The following is a 15,408-nucleotide window of genomic DNA, read 5'->3' on the forward strand; positions in this document are numbered from 1 at the left end:
TCGTTCAGGCTTTCATTTTTTGATTCTAATTTGTCCGAAAAATCTTGTTTTTTTGGTATACAGTTGTTGCAGACGTGAATGAGATTATTCTTGAATTTTACTAGAACATCAATACAATACTCATCAAACTCAATACACTCAACTGTTAAGTGAAGCCTTTTGTTGCAGATACAGCAGACAAATTTGCTGTTTGTTTTTATTCGCGACTGGCACGTGGCACAAATGTCTCTAGTCATTTCAGTTTTCACCTGAGTTTAGTTGTGCCCAGCCTGATGAAGTCGATCCCGAACGATGCGTTCCTGTGCACCATATTGGAACTCCTAAAAAATACCCAATCCATTTCGTTACGTGGTTTTGGAAAGCTTTGACAGTTCGCATATCACTTATAGTTAAGGTGTAGCACATGGATCCGAAAAGTGCGACAGTACAAGAAAAGTTCTGATCCAGTACGTTTCTCTTGGTCAGCCAAAAGGCCGAATTAGACTTCAATAGTCTTGTTCACAAATGGCGACAGAAAGAAAAGTCACTCACTCTTGATATGAACATGCAAATCTCTGACATCAACTTTTTTCACAGGCAGATTGAAGACTGTTAAGGGCGCAAAAGCATCAACGAAACGAGTTGTATAACACTTCTCAACAGCTAGCTCTATGCCATTTTGACTAACCCACTTTTTAAAATAAATAATTTCTTTATTTAGTTGTGCAGAGTTGGTATGAAATAGCTTGAGGTCATCACCAAACAGATAAAGTGTAGCCTCATTGGAAATGTTCGGCAAGTCATTAATAGAAGGGCAGAAAAAGGGCCATAGTAAGGAGCCCTGAGGCACTCCACTTCGCACTTCGACGACACTAGAAGAAATAATATTTTTTTCTACTCATATACATTACCTTGCGCATTCTAAAACAAAAATACCAAAGCAGAAGTGGACATTTTCTAGGCAATAGTCCCACAGAAGCCCCACAATTGTTACAAATAAGGCTAGTATTAAAAAAGAAAAGAAATCTGAATTCACACTAGATCAAGATATCGAATAAATTCTTTTTTATTAACAACACCTGGAGATGATCTATTGAACGTTTTTAGTGATGTGTCGTCTCCGCAAACAGGATCAACAATTAAGCCAATACCAATCATATAATTCAAGAGAACGCATCCACTTCAGGCCAATGTATTTTTATTTGATGCTTTATTCAGGCGTGGTTTCTTGAAGATGCAACATGAAACGCTCCTCGTAGTTCAAGTGCTGATATCTATCGAATTATTCGAACAGAAAATTACGATCATTGTTGTGATAAACATTTAAAAATTTCAGGGATGAACCAGCGAGGCCATTGTGTACATTTTTGGAGCTAGTGTTCTCGTGAAGGATAAGGAGTCATTACCCTACACTGCATTGAGTTGGGAAACTGTCAACTATAAAAATCAGATCTTTGCCCTAGGGGGTCTGAGCTTTAATCACAAGTGCAACTTCAAGAATTTTGTTCACCTTCTCACAAAGGGTTCTCTCAGCAGACGTTCAGATATGGTCCTTTGGCACGACGCGATCAACATTTCGGTGTAAAAGCACGACAGCAACCACAACACCGAATTCACCACCACAGAGATTGTGACACTGCTGAACAGGTTTGCTCCCCTATTCAAAGCAATAATCTACTATGGACATGCCGGGTCCACTGATCTATTCCAGGCACTTTCCAAAAAAGTAAACGTTCTGATAATTAGTGTTAAACTTCTTCTCTCAATACGAAAGCGCAAATCAAACGGGAATAACGACCAGCTAACCGAAGTGCACCCATATTAAAATATCCATTCAAATTTTGTGGAGAACATAATCCACAATCGACAAAACCTGAATAAAATCACCCTGAAAACAAGATCAGAAACGGGAAAGAAGAAATAAAAAAAACAAATGTGGCAGCATACGTTCACAGAAAAGTGGAAGCAAGAAGTATTTACCGGCAGTTAGTTATCTCCTTTCCCCTTGTTTCCTTGTGTCCAGTTGTTGGTACTCTCTTTGTTCGTAGCATCCTGAGGCTTCTTGTCCTTTGGAGCGGACAAAAGCAATTAGATCTCTATCAAACCCGCCCCCTGAGAAATGTTTTCTCTGCTGGTAGTTTCGTGACGTTTTTGTGCTTTGGAATGGGCAAAAGTAAATAAATCAGTGCTTTTTTCGTTTGCTGGTAGCTTCCTGAGGCTTTGTGCTTTGGAAAAGTTCTGATCCAGTACGTTTCTCTTGGTCAGCCAGAAGGCCGAATTAGACTTCAATAGTCTTGTTCACAAATGGCGACAGAAAGAAAAGTCACTCACTCTTGATATGAACATGCAAATCTCTGACATCAACTTTTTTCACAGGCACATTGAAAACTGTTAAGGGCGCAAAAGCATCAACGAAACGAGTTGTATAACACTTCTCAACAGCTAGCTCTATGCCATTTTGACTAACCCACTTTTTAAAATAAATAATTTCTTTATTTAGTTGTGCAGAGTTGGTATGAAATAGCTTGAGGTCATCACCAAACAGATAAAGTGTAGCCTCATTGGAAATGTTCGGCAAGTCATTAATAGAAGGGCAGAAAAAGGGCCATAGTAAGGAGCCCTGAGGCACTCCACTTCGCACTTCGACGACACTAGAAGAAATAATATTTTTTTCTACTCATATACATTACCTTGCGCATTCTAAAACAAAAATACCAAAGCAGAAGTGGACATTTTCTAGGCAATAGTCCCACAGAAGCCCCACAATTGTTACAAATAAGGCTAGTATAAAAAAAGAAAAGAAGAAATCTGAATTCACACTAGATCAAGATATCGAATAAATTCTTTTTTATTAACAACACCTGGAGATGATCTATTGAACGTTTTTAGTGATGTGTCGTCTCCGCAAACAGGATCAACAATTAAGCCAATACCAATCATATAATTCAAGAGAACGCATCCACTTCAGGCCAATGTATTCTTATTTGATGCTTTATTCAGGCGTGGTTTCTTGAAGATGCAACATGAAACGCTCCTCGTAGTTCAAGTGCTGACATCTATCGAATTATTCGAACAGAAAATTACGAACATTGTTGTGATAAACATTAAAAAATTTCAGGGATGAACCAGCGAGGCCATTGTGTACATTGTTGGAGCTAGTGTTCTCGTGAAGGATAAGGAGTCATTACCCTACACTGCATTGAGGTGGGAAACTGTCAACTATAAAAATCAGATCTTTGCCCTAGGGGGTCTGAGCTTTAATCACAAGCGCAACTTCAAAAATTTTGTTCACCTTCTCACAAAGGGTTCTCTCAGCAGACGTTCAGATATGGTCCTTTGGCACGACGCGATCAACATTTCGGTGTAAAAGCACGACAGCAACCACAACACCGAATTCACCACCACAGAGATTGTGACACTGCTGAACAGGTTTGCTCTCCTATTCAAAGCAATAATCTACTGTGGACATGCCGGGTCCACTGATCTACTCCAGGCACTTTCCAAAAAAGTAAACGTTCTGATAATTAGTGTTAAACTTCTTCTCTCAATACGAAAGCGCAAATCAAACGGCCAGCTAACCGAAGTGCACCCACATTAAAATATCGATTCAAACTTTGTGGAGAACATAATCCACAATCGACAAAACCTGAATAAAATCACCCTGAAAACAAGATCAGAAACGGGAAAGAAGAAATAAAAAAAAACAAATGTGGCAGCATACGTTCACAGAAAAGTGGAAGCAAGAAGTATTTACCGGCAGTTAGCTATCTCCTTTCCCCTTGTTTCCTTGTGTCCAGTTGTTGGTGCTCTCTTTGTTGGTAGCATCCTGAGGCTTCTTGTCCTTTGGAGCGGCCAAAAGCAATTAGATCTCTAACAAACCCGCCCCCTGAGAACTGTTTTCTCTGCTGGTAGTTTCGTGACGTTTTTGTGCTTTGGAATGGGCAAAAGTAAAGAAATCAGTGCTTTTTTCGTTTGCTGGTAGCTTCCTGAGGCTTTGTGCTTTGGAGCGGCCAATAACAAAGAATTTCCCCATTCTTACTTCCCCCCGTGTTAAAATTTCTCCGATCAACAATGTGTCATGTAAAATACAACCCCGAATAGTGCGATCCACCTAAATCATGAAAAAGCGAGTGGCCAAGTGACACACCTTCAACGGAAACATTAAGAAAGATCAATTCTAATGCCTGTTCTGCTCAAAGTCAATGCATTTGACCCCAAACTGCAATGGGTTTTATCAAAAATGCATTGATGTCATAATGAAAATGAAAGAAAACCTTCTCCGCAAATGCAACGACTGCACAGACAATCGCGAAGAAAAATTCTATGAGAGAAAAAACATGAGTCATTAAATATCGAATCTGATTTGAACAAATTAATACGCAACTGGAAACTTTCCAAAAAATTATAGGAAAATCAAATGTCTTGATCGAAACAGTCCAGTAGGGACTTAAACGAATGAAAGAGAACCAACAGAAAAACTATAGCACAGTTGTCGCAAGCAAAACAGCAGAACAATCCACAACTAACCAATACCACCTCACTGCTCAGAAACTTGGCATTAGAATTGCGGGAATTCACCAAAGCTTATAAAAGTCTCCCAACGAACGAATGCACTCGGCCATTGAAAATGTTGAAGAAGTCCTGGAGTTTCTCAAAATCAAAGATAAACGACTAGCAGAAATCCACAGGATGGGAATAAAGGAGGCCTGAAAAGAAGGCTCGCGAAAGGTTGATATCCAGATGGAAAGTGAAATCATCACAGATCTGGTAATTAAATCAGCTCACCTGTTGAAAAACTACGACAAAAAAGTATTCATTAGCCCTGAACTCTCACACGAAGATGCAAAAAAAGAAAATGATTGCCTCCGAAAGAGACGACCGATAATAAAGAATCATCTCAATGACTTAAAGAATTTGCGAATCAGAAATTTGGAACTGGAACACAAACTCAACAAAAAACAAGTTGTCTATGAGGGTGAACCCATGGAGGACGCTTCGGAGAGCAATCGCGAATGACTACAAATAATCACATTATTAAATTTTAACGTTCGAAGCCTACTTAATTTAGGCAGAAGACTAACCCTAGCAAACACACAAACTAGAACTGGCTATGACATACGGTGCCTTGTGAAACGTTGTTAACCGAAGTCGTTCCAAACAATGCTTTTTTTCTTACAGACTTCAGCATCTACCGAAGGGACCGCAGTGCTAATAGCTCTCAAAAAGTGTATTAATCATGACAAAGTGTCCTTCAGCAGTGCTCTTTTTAATGTGTTGGCAGTCAAGATACTCACAAGACGAAAACTCGACTCATCTGCTTTGCACACGATCCACTTTCCAGAAAATCCTACCTCTGGGATAAGCAAAAGTTTTAATAGTATCATCAAGGAACTCAACAATGAGAGCAACTGCGAAGCTTATGAATGCACACTGATAAGAGCAGACCTAAATCTTTTGAAAACTAACTGGAACACAATGTCGTCATCCAAAGACTATGAGGCTGAAATAGTTGACCTTTTATCAGAGTCAAATTTTACTAACATCACATCACAGAAAGTGGATGTTGTATCAACCGCTAACCCAGAGCAAAAAATTGAATCAACACAAAACGAATACTTAAACCGAAAATATTCATTCCATGGTAAACCAGTGTCAGACCGCCTCCCAATTAAAACGACCATACAGACGACAAACATGATTTTCATAAAAAAACAGAAAAAAAACCAAATATGCCTAAAAGAAAGCAGACTGGGCAATTTGAAGAAAACAATTTTAACAAATCCTTTCAAACCACACTGCATCGTCAATGTCGGTTTCCTGCTTAAACAATGGTAAGATTGGATTGAAATCCATATCGATAGTAACAATCCAAAATTCACAAAACATCGGCAAGCCTCCCGCCCTTGATTGCTCCCCCAACGTCTCATATAATAAAAAACTGCAAACCAAAAAACGAAAATGGAAAAATCTAAATCTCAACAGAACGCTCAAACTGAAACGCCTAGAGCAAGAAATCAAGATTGCAACAAGCAATGATCTCGCAAACTATGAAGCGGAAATGTTTCAAACAAGACAGTTCAGTAACATCCAGAAGTACTTAGCCAGCATCCCAAAAGGGAGGCAAAATACCCAAAAGTGCCTGCGATAGTATACCTCGGCAATAATAGAGGTGAAATTGACAGAAAGAAAGCTGACCTATTCGACCGTTTCTTCAAAAGTGTTTTTAATGAAAAGAATACAACGCAGCTCAATCTCCAACATCGAATTCTAAACAGCATTGAAATTACAGATGTTGAAAATGAAAAAAAAATATTGGAAAATCTGGAGTTAAACAAAACAACGGGACCAGATGAACTGGGAAACATCATCTTGAAACAGTATCAAAATCTGTTAGGAAGTCACTAAAATTAGTACTCCAGACAGTACTAAACAAGGGCGCGTACCCGAAGTACTGGAAAATTAGTCAAATCTCACCAATATTCAAAGAAGGTAATAAAGCTGACGTCAAGTGTTACCGACACATTTTTCTTCTTTGCTGCAACTCTAAGATCTTTGAAAGGTTTATGACAAACTCACAATCTTGTTTCTCAAACTCACAAAATTTCCCATCAAATCCTTATAGAGAAGGTTAAAAAATTTGAAGTAGGTGCTAAATTGTTGACACTTCTGTATTCATAACTTGAAGACAGGCAACAGTACGTAAAGATGAAATATGATCGCTCCAATTATCTGGATGTCACGAGTGGTGTGCCCAAAGGATCCATACTCGGACCCCTACTGTTCCTGTTTTTCATTAGTGATCTACCCAATATGAAACCTGAAATAGAAAACTGAGGCTTTGCTGATGACTTTAAAATGATCGCACAAAGCCAAACGGAATTGGAATTCGGAACCACCCACATCGAAATGTGGTGCAAGGAAAACCAAATGGACCTCACTGCCTGAAAATGCAAGGTACTGAATCAAAAATGTCATACCAAAACTGCAAGGTCGGAGTGAATACGATGTTGAAATTGAGAACATGAAGAGAAAAACGAATCAAATACTAGGCAAAAGAGCAGAGGTGAATTTGAAAAAAAAGAAAAATAGTCTTGCAAATGCAGATGAAAACCTCTTCCGTCGAATAAAACAAATTTACAACATTGTCTCCCGCGTATACAGAAACTACGATGAAATACTCAACAAGCAAACAGTTACCAACATCTACAGGGAATACTTCACAAAATTTTAATCAACTGAACAAATGCACCTGGCAAATAATGTGCAAGTGGGAAACAAGTAACAAGTGGAAAAAGATAAACTGAAATAGACTGATAAACACTGGGATTGACATCCCAGTGGCAATAGCCCGAAGCTTGTTGTACTACTACTACTACTACTACTACTACTACTACTACTACTACTACTACTACTACTACTACTACTACTACTACTACTACTACTACTACTACTACTACTACTACTACTACGACTACTACTACTACTACTACTACTACTACTACTACTACTACTACTACTACTACTACTACTACTACTACATGATCTGAAGGACAATTTGAAGCGAAAAGTGTAAAGCTCATACCAATTTGAAACAACATTTTTGTTGAAATGCCAATTTATAAAAGTAGTAAGGGTGGTTGTAAGGGTTTCAAATTGGCATTTCAGATCAATTTTTTTAATATGATATTGAGATTAAGTTTTTTACTACTAAATTTTTACAATATTTTTCAAATTGGTATTGAGAATACGTTTTTTACTACCAAAATTTTTACAGTAGTTACAGACTATTTTTTAAAAAAATTAACTTTTTCTCAAATTTTACAGACTTTTTTCTCAATTTTTACAGACAAACAAACATTGCGTCGGACGTTTGGTCTATTTTTCACTACTAAAATCGTCGGACGACTGATTAAACATAGTACTCTTGGTAGAAAAGACAGGTACTTTAGGTAAGTTATGATTGAACAATTAAATAACGTTAAACAATTACAAGGTTAAACATTAAGTTATGATTACAAGGTTAAACATGTTAAGTTACAAGGTTAAACAATTAAACTAGGTTAAACAAGGTTAAACAAATATAATGGCTAAAACAATAAAAAATTTATCTATGTTTGAATACTTGAACAGCAGACTTTAGTTTTGTGTATATCCGCAAATGCGCATCGTTCGATAATCTAATTCCAGCTTCCTCACATCGTGCCTTGATGTCGGGAACTGAAACTGTGGAACTGACTCCGGAAAACAGCAAGCATGCTTTCTTTTCGGGGTCAGTCCACGCGGGGGCTCCCGATTTGACGCGGAATGATTTCAAAGACTTTATAAACTTCTCTCGGAGAACGTCTTCACTACTCTGACCTATAGTTGACCTCCGTCGAGCGTCTGCAGTAACCGTTTGTTCCCGAGTCACGTTTGCAGCAGGTTGTTCTGTTGGAGTAACCGGGTTAATTGGAGTTAGGTTAACTGACGGCCTAATTGCATTGGTTCCGAACATATAGGCGTCTCCATTGGCGTCTGTGGATCAATGGGATGTGGCTCTTCGGGCGCTTCAAAGTCAGACTCTACATCAGACTCTTTGTCGTCTACTTCTGCTTCTTCGGCTTCTTCGGCTTCTTCCGGTGGGATATCTGACGACAAATCGTCACAATATATCGACAACAGCTGGTCGCGGTCCTCTGAGGTTCCCTCTCTACCAATGTAGATATCCTCAGCTGTTGTCTTGTTGTGAGCCGTTTGTGCCAAATGCGCTTTTGTCACACCTTCTGGAACCTTGCCAATGAAACTTTTCCATCGGCGTTCCCAATACTTTCTGATGGAGTTGGCGTTAAATCGCACTTCGTTTGGGTCATCGCCGAATAGAGTAAAGAAAGTTTCCTGAATGTGTTTTGAAATGGGCCGCTCAATTTTGTTCTGCTTCGAGCTGAAGACAAACTTCGACTCCATTGAATCATTCTCGTCGGCAAATGTCTCCTTTAACTTGTAAAGCAGCGGTATTTGATCGGCCTTTATTTTCAAATACAGCGTATAAAACTTTCCCGTCTTGTGCCTATCAGTTTCCAGAACGCTGTTTTCTTCAATGTACTTGACGTCCTCCCAAGTGAGTGCCAGTAAGGGACCAGACCGTACATTAAGTCTACCTTGTAGCACAAAGAAATTTAGGGCCTGTTGTTGCTTGTACGTTAAGGTAGATGTTGCTAAGTTGTCCTTTAGATGACTCAAGGCCAGCTTGTGACGATTTCGTACCAGAGCAATCGACGGGACCCGGGCTCGCAATTGTTTGGCTGTGGTACGATAGTTCTTAATAGCTGCAGTGGAGAACGCTTTCCTTACACTTTTAATTGCCGCCAACATCGTTGAGTGCTCTCGTTCCATCCTGTTGGAGACACCGTCTGAATACAAAAAACAGTAATCAACGAAGTTGCTGAAAGTTGCGAGATAGTTTAGCATCGTTTGAGGCTTCAATCCTCTTCGCTCTTGCAACTGGAGGCAAGCTTGTAATAGTTGCTGTGGTCGCCTCAGACCTTGTGTTTCCCCATACAATACAGCCATCAACTGAATTAAGCCTGATCTGTCCTCGTTGCAATATTCATTGCCCGCACATTTTGCCAACTGTTTTTGGTGCTCAGTGAACCTGCGGGCAATTTCTAAATCGCTGGTCCTCGCAATTACTGAGGACTTCAATTTGGCTCTTAGATTGTCTGGAAGTGAACTAAAACAAACAAAAATATAACTCAACCGAAATACATTGTAATTTATTGCCCAACATTGTCAGACGTTTGACTCAACATTGGAGTGTTTATGCAATTGTCAGACGTTTGACTCAACATTGGATTGTTTATTATGCAATTGTCAGACGTTTTAGTAAACAATAAATTGGTTATGCATTGGAGTGTTTATTATGCAATTGTTAAACGTTTGACTCAACATTATATTGTTTATGCAATTGTTAAACGTTTGATTCAACATTTAATTGCTTTGCAATTGTCAGACGTTTGATTTAACATTGGATTGTTTATGCAATTGTCTTACGTTTGACTCAACAAAAATGGTCTCCGAGTAAAATAACTTTATCACTTACGCCCTGCTTTCCGGATTCTCCACTCTCGTGACTGCAGAACAATCGCACTTGTTGGTGTACTTGTGCGTCACCAGAGAAGCAAATCGTCTGTAGCAAGCCATACAGTCGTAGATTTTGTGCTTCGTCTGTACATTTTTTGTCCTGTAGAAATCGATGATAAAGGTTATCTCTGCTTTTTCGAGAATGTCATTGTGTTGCTGCAAGTGCTTGTCCATTCTCTTGACAACGGCATGACAAACTAGGCACTCCAGAACGGGATCAGTTTTAACTTTCTTTGGTCGTTGGAGTCGAGCCTTCTCCTCGACGTTTGGTAACATTTCAACGATTGCTTCATCATTCGGTGCTTCCTCGACGTCTGCTTGTTCAACATTTGGTAACATTTCAACGATTGCTTCACGGATGGGTACGATTTCAACGATTGCTTCTCTGGGTAACACTTGAACGATTGCTTCATCAGGCGGTGCTTCCTCGACGATTGCTTCACTGGGTGACACTTGAACGATTGCTTCATCACTCGGTGCTTCCTCGACGATTGCTTCACTGGGTGACACTTGAACGATTGCTTCATCACTCGGTGCTCCCTCGACGATTGCTTCACTGGGTGACACTTGAACGATTGCTTCATCACTCGGTGCTTCCTCGACGATTGCTTCACTGGGTGACACTTGAACGATTGCTTCATCACTCGGTGCTTCCTCGACGATTGCTTCACTGGGTGACACTTGAACGATTGCTTCATCACTCGGTGCTTCTTTCATGCATGTGGTGCACTGGCAATTCCTATTATTATCTCCAAAATAATCAGGGCTATAAAAAACTGAAATTTCTTCGTCAATTTCGACTGTTCTAATTGCCTGAATTGATATGATCGTTTTGTTCTTTTCACCGGACACAACATATCGGGCGTTTGGGTTGCATTCGTGATTGACGAATGAAGCAGGTCCGAGCATAATCCGTGTGCTCTTAAAATTGTTTGTGGGGGCAAAAACCGAAAAAGACATGTCCTCCGTGAGCTCGTCATCAGAGACAGTTTCTGTAAAACCCTCCAGACCTGAGATGACTGTTTTCGGCCTGAATTTCTTCTTGGCGACAACGCGCATCTGTGTAAAGCCATCTTGTGGTTCATATTTTGAAGTAGTGAGGAAACTAACATTTTCAAGGGAGTCGAGATATGATTTGAACATCTGCGTGTACAGAACTTTTGCTTTCGGATCTCTCAATAAAAGAGATTGAAAGTCTGAATGAAAACAGAGCTTGTGTGTTTCCAACGTTTGGCAGTCAATTAACTTTTCAGTGAGCTCAGCATCTATAAAACCAAGAATTTGCCAGTTTGCGTTTACGATATCTGTGCCAACATCTTCGGGTTCCTCGTGTACCTCTTGTACGGGTTGTCTATCGTCTATCGTCGGGCTGTCGGGCTGAAATCGTTTTCCAGCACTTGTTTCGTCGGACTGCTGCTCGCGACTTCGTTTCTTGCTCAACTTACCCTTCCTATTATTATTGTTGTTGTTATTGTGATTGTCATCAGCAATAACTCTGTTTCTGAGGGTTCGCGTACGTGCTGTCTGACTTCGCAATTTAACCATTTTTGGATTTGAATCTGACAAAGATTTGAATCTTATTGTTGTAAGAGTTTACTTTAAAATGGCACAATTTTGAAATAGTTTTAGTGGCCTGAAATTTGAGTCCAAAAAGAAAAAGAGTCTGCGATAATTTGTTTATCTAATTGTTTATGAGGCAAGTACTAGTTATTAACTTTGTTCATCTATTTGTTTATTGTGCAAGTACTAGTTATTAACTTTTAATCGATTAGCGTCAATAAAAATATGACTAATTATCGGTTATAATTGCCATTATCTTTTACCATTAGAAATGATCATTAGAAATGTCTCTTTTGAAGTTGTTCATCAATCGTTACACGATTGCATGTATCAATCGTTACACGATTGTTCATCAATCGTTACACGATTGTAAATGATATATAATATGCAATTGTTCTTGGGTGGGGGATTGTAAAAATCCCCCTTTCAAAAATTGCCCAGTTCAAGGTGACGGTCCCCTCAAACCAAACTTTAGATGATGATTCGGAGCATTGTAGATTTGGAGTCATAATATTAAATATTAAATATTAAACTAATCTACTTAGATGAGTAGAAACCCAAATGAAAATATATTCATTTTGACGTGATAGGGGCCAAACGGGGGTCAATCAATTTTCTTTTATCGATCAAGTTTTTGGGCATCACCTACTGGCTATTATTACATAAATGATAAGTTTCATTGATGATTGACCATTTCTTTGGTGATGATTGAATGTCACAATCGACCTTTGAAATGATTTAATTATGTATCAATAACAATCGTTTGACGATTGTAAAACAAATGAAAACATTTTCCAATAGAGGTCGCACGATTGCATTTACAATACAGCGAAGTTTTGAATTTAAAATATAGACGGTAATTAAAACTTGCTTATAATGTAAGTCAAATGTAACTGAGCCAGTTGTTCAACAACTGCAAAGTAATACATTGTAATTTGATTTTAAACCGTTTAAAACCAGGAGATGATATTATTATTATTATTAGCTGAGCTTTTCAGGACTGAAGAGTGATGATAGGTATCCGACATTTTAGCGTGAAAACAATGAGCTAGAACACTTAATTTTTGTACCATGGAAAGTAGGTGTTTGATATATACTAATAACTAAGGTCACTCGTTCACTGTTGGAAACAAGTTGTCATCGTTAACTACGCTGTCTCAAGTTGTTCACCGTTAACAATCCGTAGGGTTACCTATACCCACCACCATGACAGCCCGGCTCCATTACGAATACGGCACTTACCGTGCTCGGGTTTCCTCGCTGCAGGCGAGCGGGTGATCTTATTGAATTTCTAAATCTGATTTGCATTTGTGAAACGTTCTCATTTACCGTGAAACGTTCTCATTTAGTTTATTTTGGTATAGCTAATTTTGATAGCTAATACACTTCCCAGTCAGGGGTAGTTTCAATCAAAGCACCTTTGCAACAACGCGGAACTTTTAGTATAATTTGGTTTAGCTAACTTTCATAGCTAATACACTTCCCAGTCAGGGGTAGTTTCAATCAAAGCATGTTTGCAACAACGCGGAACTTTTAGTATAATTTGGTATAGCTAACTTTCAAAGCTAATACACTTGCCAGTCAGGGGTAGTTTCAATCAAAGCACGTTTGCAACAACGCGGAACAATTTGAAGCAAACGTCGAACAATTATCTCTAATTCTTCTTTTGAAGATTCCCAACATCTCTAATTCTTCTTTTAAAGATTCCCAACAATCGTCGCACGATCGGAAAAAATATTCGAGATATCAATAGAATTGAATTAAAAGTTATGACTCTCAATATAAATGAAAATAATGAAATAATCAGATCTAAATTTATGAAATAAGTAGTTTGACTAATGAAAATAATGAAACAAGTTTTACAAGTCTTTTGGGCTTAACGCTTCCCCACAACATTCAGTTATGTTCAAAGTAGTGTTATCCAGCGACAATTGGGGTAAAGTGGAGTCATTCAAAGCGTCGAAAATTGCAGATGTATTTGCGGTCAATTCGGCCGGCAAAGCATTGGCAATTGCCGATGTACTTGCGGTCGGTGCTGGTTGAACCTCAGCGGGGTCCTGTGAGGCAATTGCCGATGTACTTGCGGTCGGTGCTGGTTGAACCTCAGCGGGGTCCTGTGAGGCAATTGCCGATGTACTTGCGGTCGGTGCTGGTTGAACCTCAGCGGGGTCCTCTGAGGCCGATTCCCCATATCGAATTACAGGCTTTGACGGTCTGCTGCTTTTTCTCGTGCCCTCCACTGCAACCTCCTCTGAAAGTTCGTCAGGCACGTAGGAGTCGTCGGACGAGTCGTTTCTAGGGCGTTTGCTAGGGCTTTTGCTAGGGCTCGCAACATCATTGTCGAAGCTCTTTTTTCTTGGGGAGCAGGTGAACTCTCTACGCTCGGGGACTTTAATTCGGCAGACCTTCACTAGGTTGGCTTTTAGTGGATTTTTGTCCTCGGCCGTTTGTGAGCTCTTCCGGATTAGCTTCTCGCCCGTTAGTTTCCTTCTCGAACTTTCGGCGTGACTACGAATTCGTTCAACGAGTGCTGAGTTAACGTTCGCGTCCGTCGATTGTTCCCTGGGTCGCAGTAGGTCCAACGCTGAGGGGCATTGACGCACCGTTCCGTAATTGGATAAGTCGGACTTAAGCAATTTCGCTGCAGGAAGTCCAGGAATCCGCAATGTTGCCACCTCGCTCGAGGTCTTCTCAATTGACGAACCCTCGGGCAGCTGCTCATAGACTCCCCGTAAGTTCCTGCCCCCTTTTTTGTACGATTTCCGTCGTTTGCGCTGATTCTTCTCGTTGACTGGCAATTGAGGAAAACCTTCTTGTAACGAGACCAACTGATCGCCACTCAGTCCTTCAAGCATTTTCCTCTTCTTCAATTTAACCTCACTGTCACTGTCGAGGTCTTCTTTTGGCCACACTTTCTCCTCTATAAGAGCCTCATCACCGATCGTTTCTTTATCTAAACAATGAAAACGTTTTAAGTAACAATCGTTTAACGTTTCCAGCATATCACAACGTTTCCAAGTGACAATCGTTTAACGTTTCTTAACAACTTTGACCGTTGGGTATTTGTAGAACTATTTGTTGAAGCTGTAAAAATAAGCTAGAAAATTCCTGATTAAGAGGTTTTAAAATCTTACCAATTTCGGTACAAGGTTTGCATGTCCTGGCTTTGTTGATCAGATCCCGAATTGAAAAGGGCCACCAGACCTTCTGCCCCATCTCAGTCATTCCCCAGCTTCCTGGATGGCTGGCATGTATCTGATCAACGACTGCCTCTTTGATAGCGTTTGGGATCGCCATCTTGTTGTTGACAAACACAATGCCGTTTCTGACGGTGAGCGATTTCCAGTGACTGTGTATATGTTTACTCAGCGACCTGCATCTCTGCTCGTCTTTCAATTCCACGCATTCTCGCACTTCTCTGAGAACCGTGTCGCGGTTGGTCAGCGCTGCGACTAAGGTGTCGTTGAAAATGCTCCTGATTTGGTTCTCTGTGACCATGTCCACTCCAGTGCTTTTAATTGGGGAGACGAAAGGAGTCGATGTACTTGGCACTGGATCAGTTAACGACCGAACTATTGGGTTTGATTTAAGAAACCCTCTTAGATTCACTCTGCTGCCAACCAAATTTGAGTCAACCGATTTGTTTAAATCAGGCGAATTGTGTGACATTATTGGGCAACTAATTTAGGATTAAACTATTTCAAACTAAATTAAACTATTTGAGGCAACGAATGAGGATGAAGTTAAACT

This window comes from Convolutriloba macropyga, chromosome 13 (assembly GCF_964194025.1).
Source record: "Convolutriloba macropyga chromosome 13, txConMacr16.3, whole genome shotgun sequence".
NCBI classification, from domain to species: Eukaryota; Metazoa; Xenacoelomorpha; order Acoela; family Convolutidae; genus Convolutriloba; species Convolutriloba macropyga.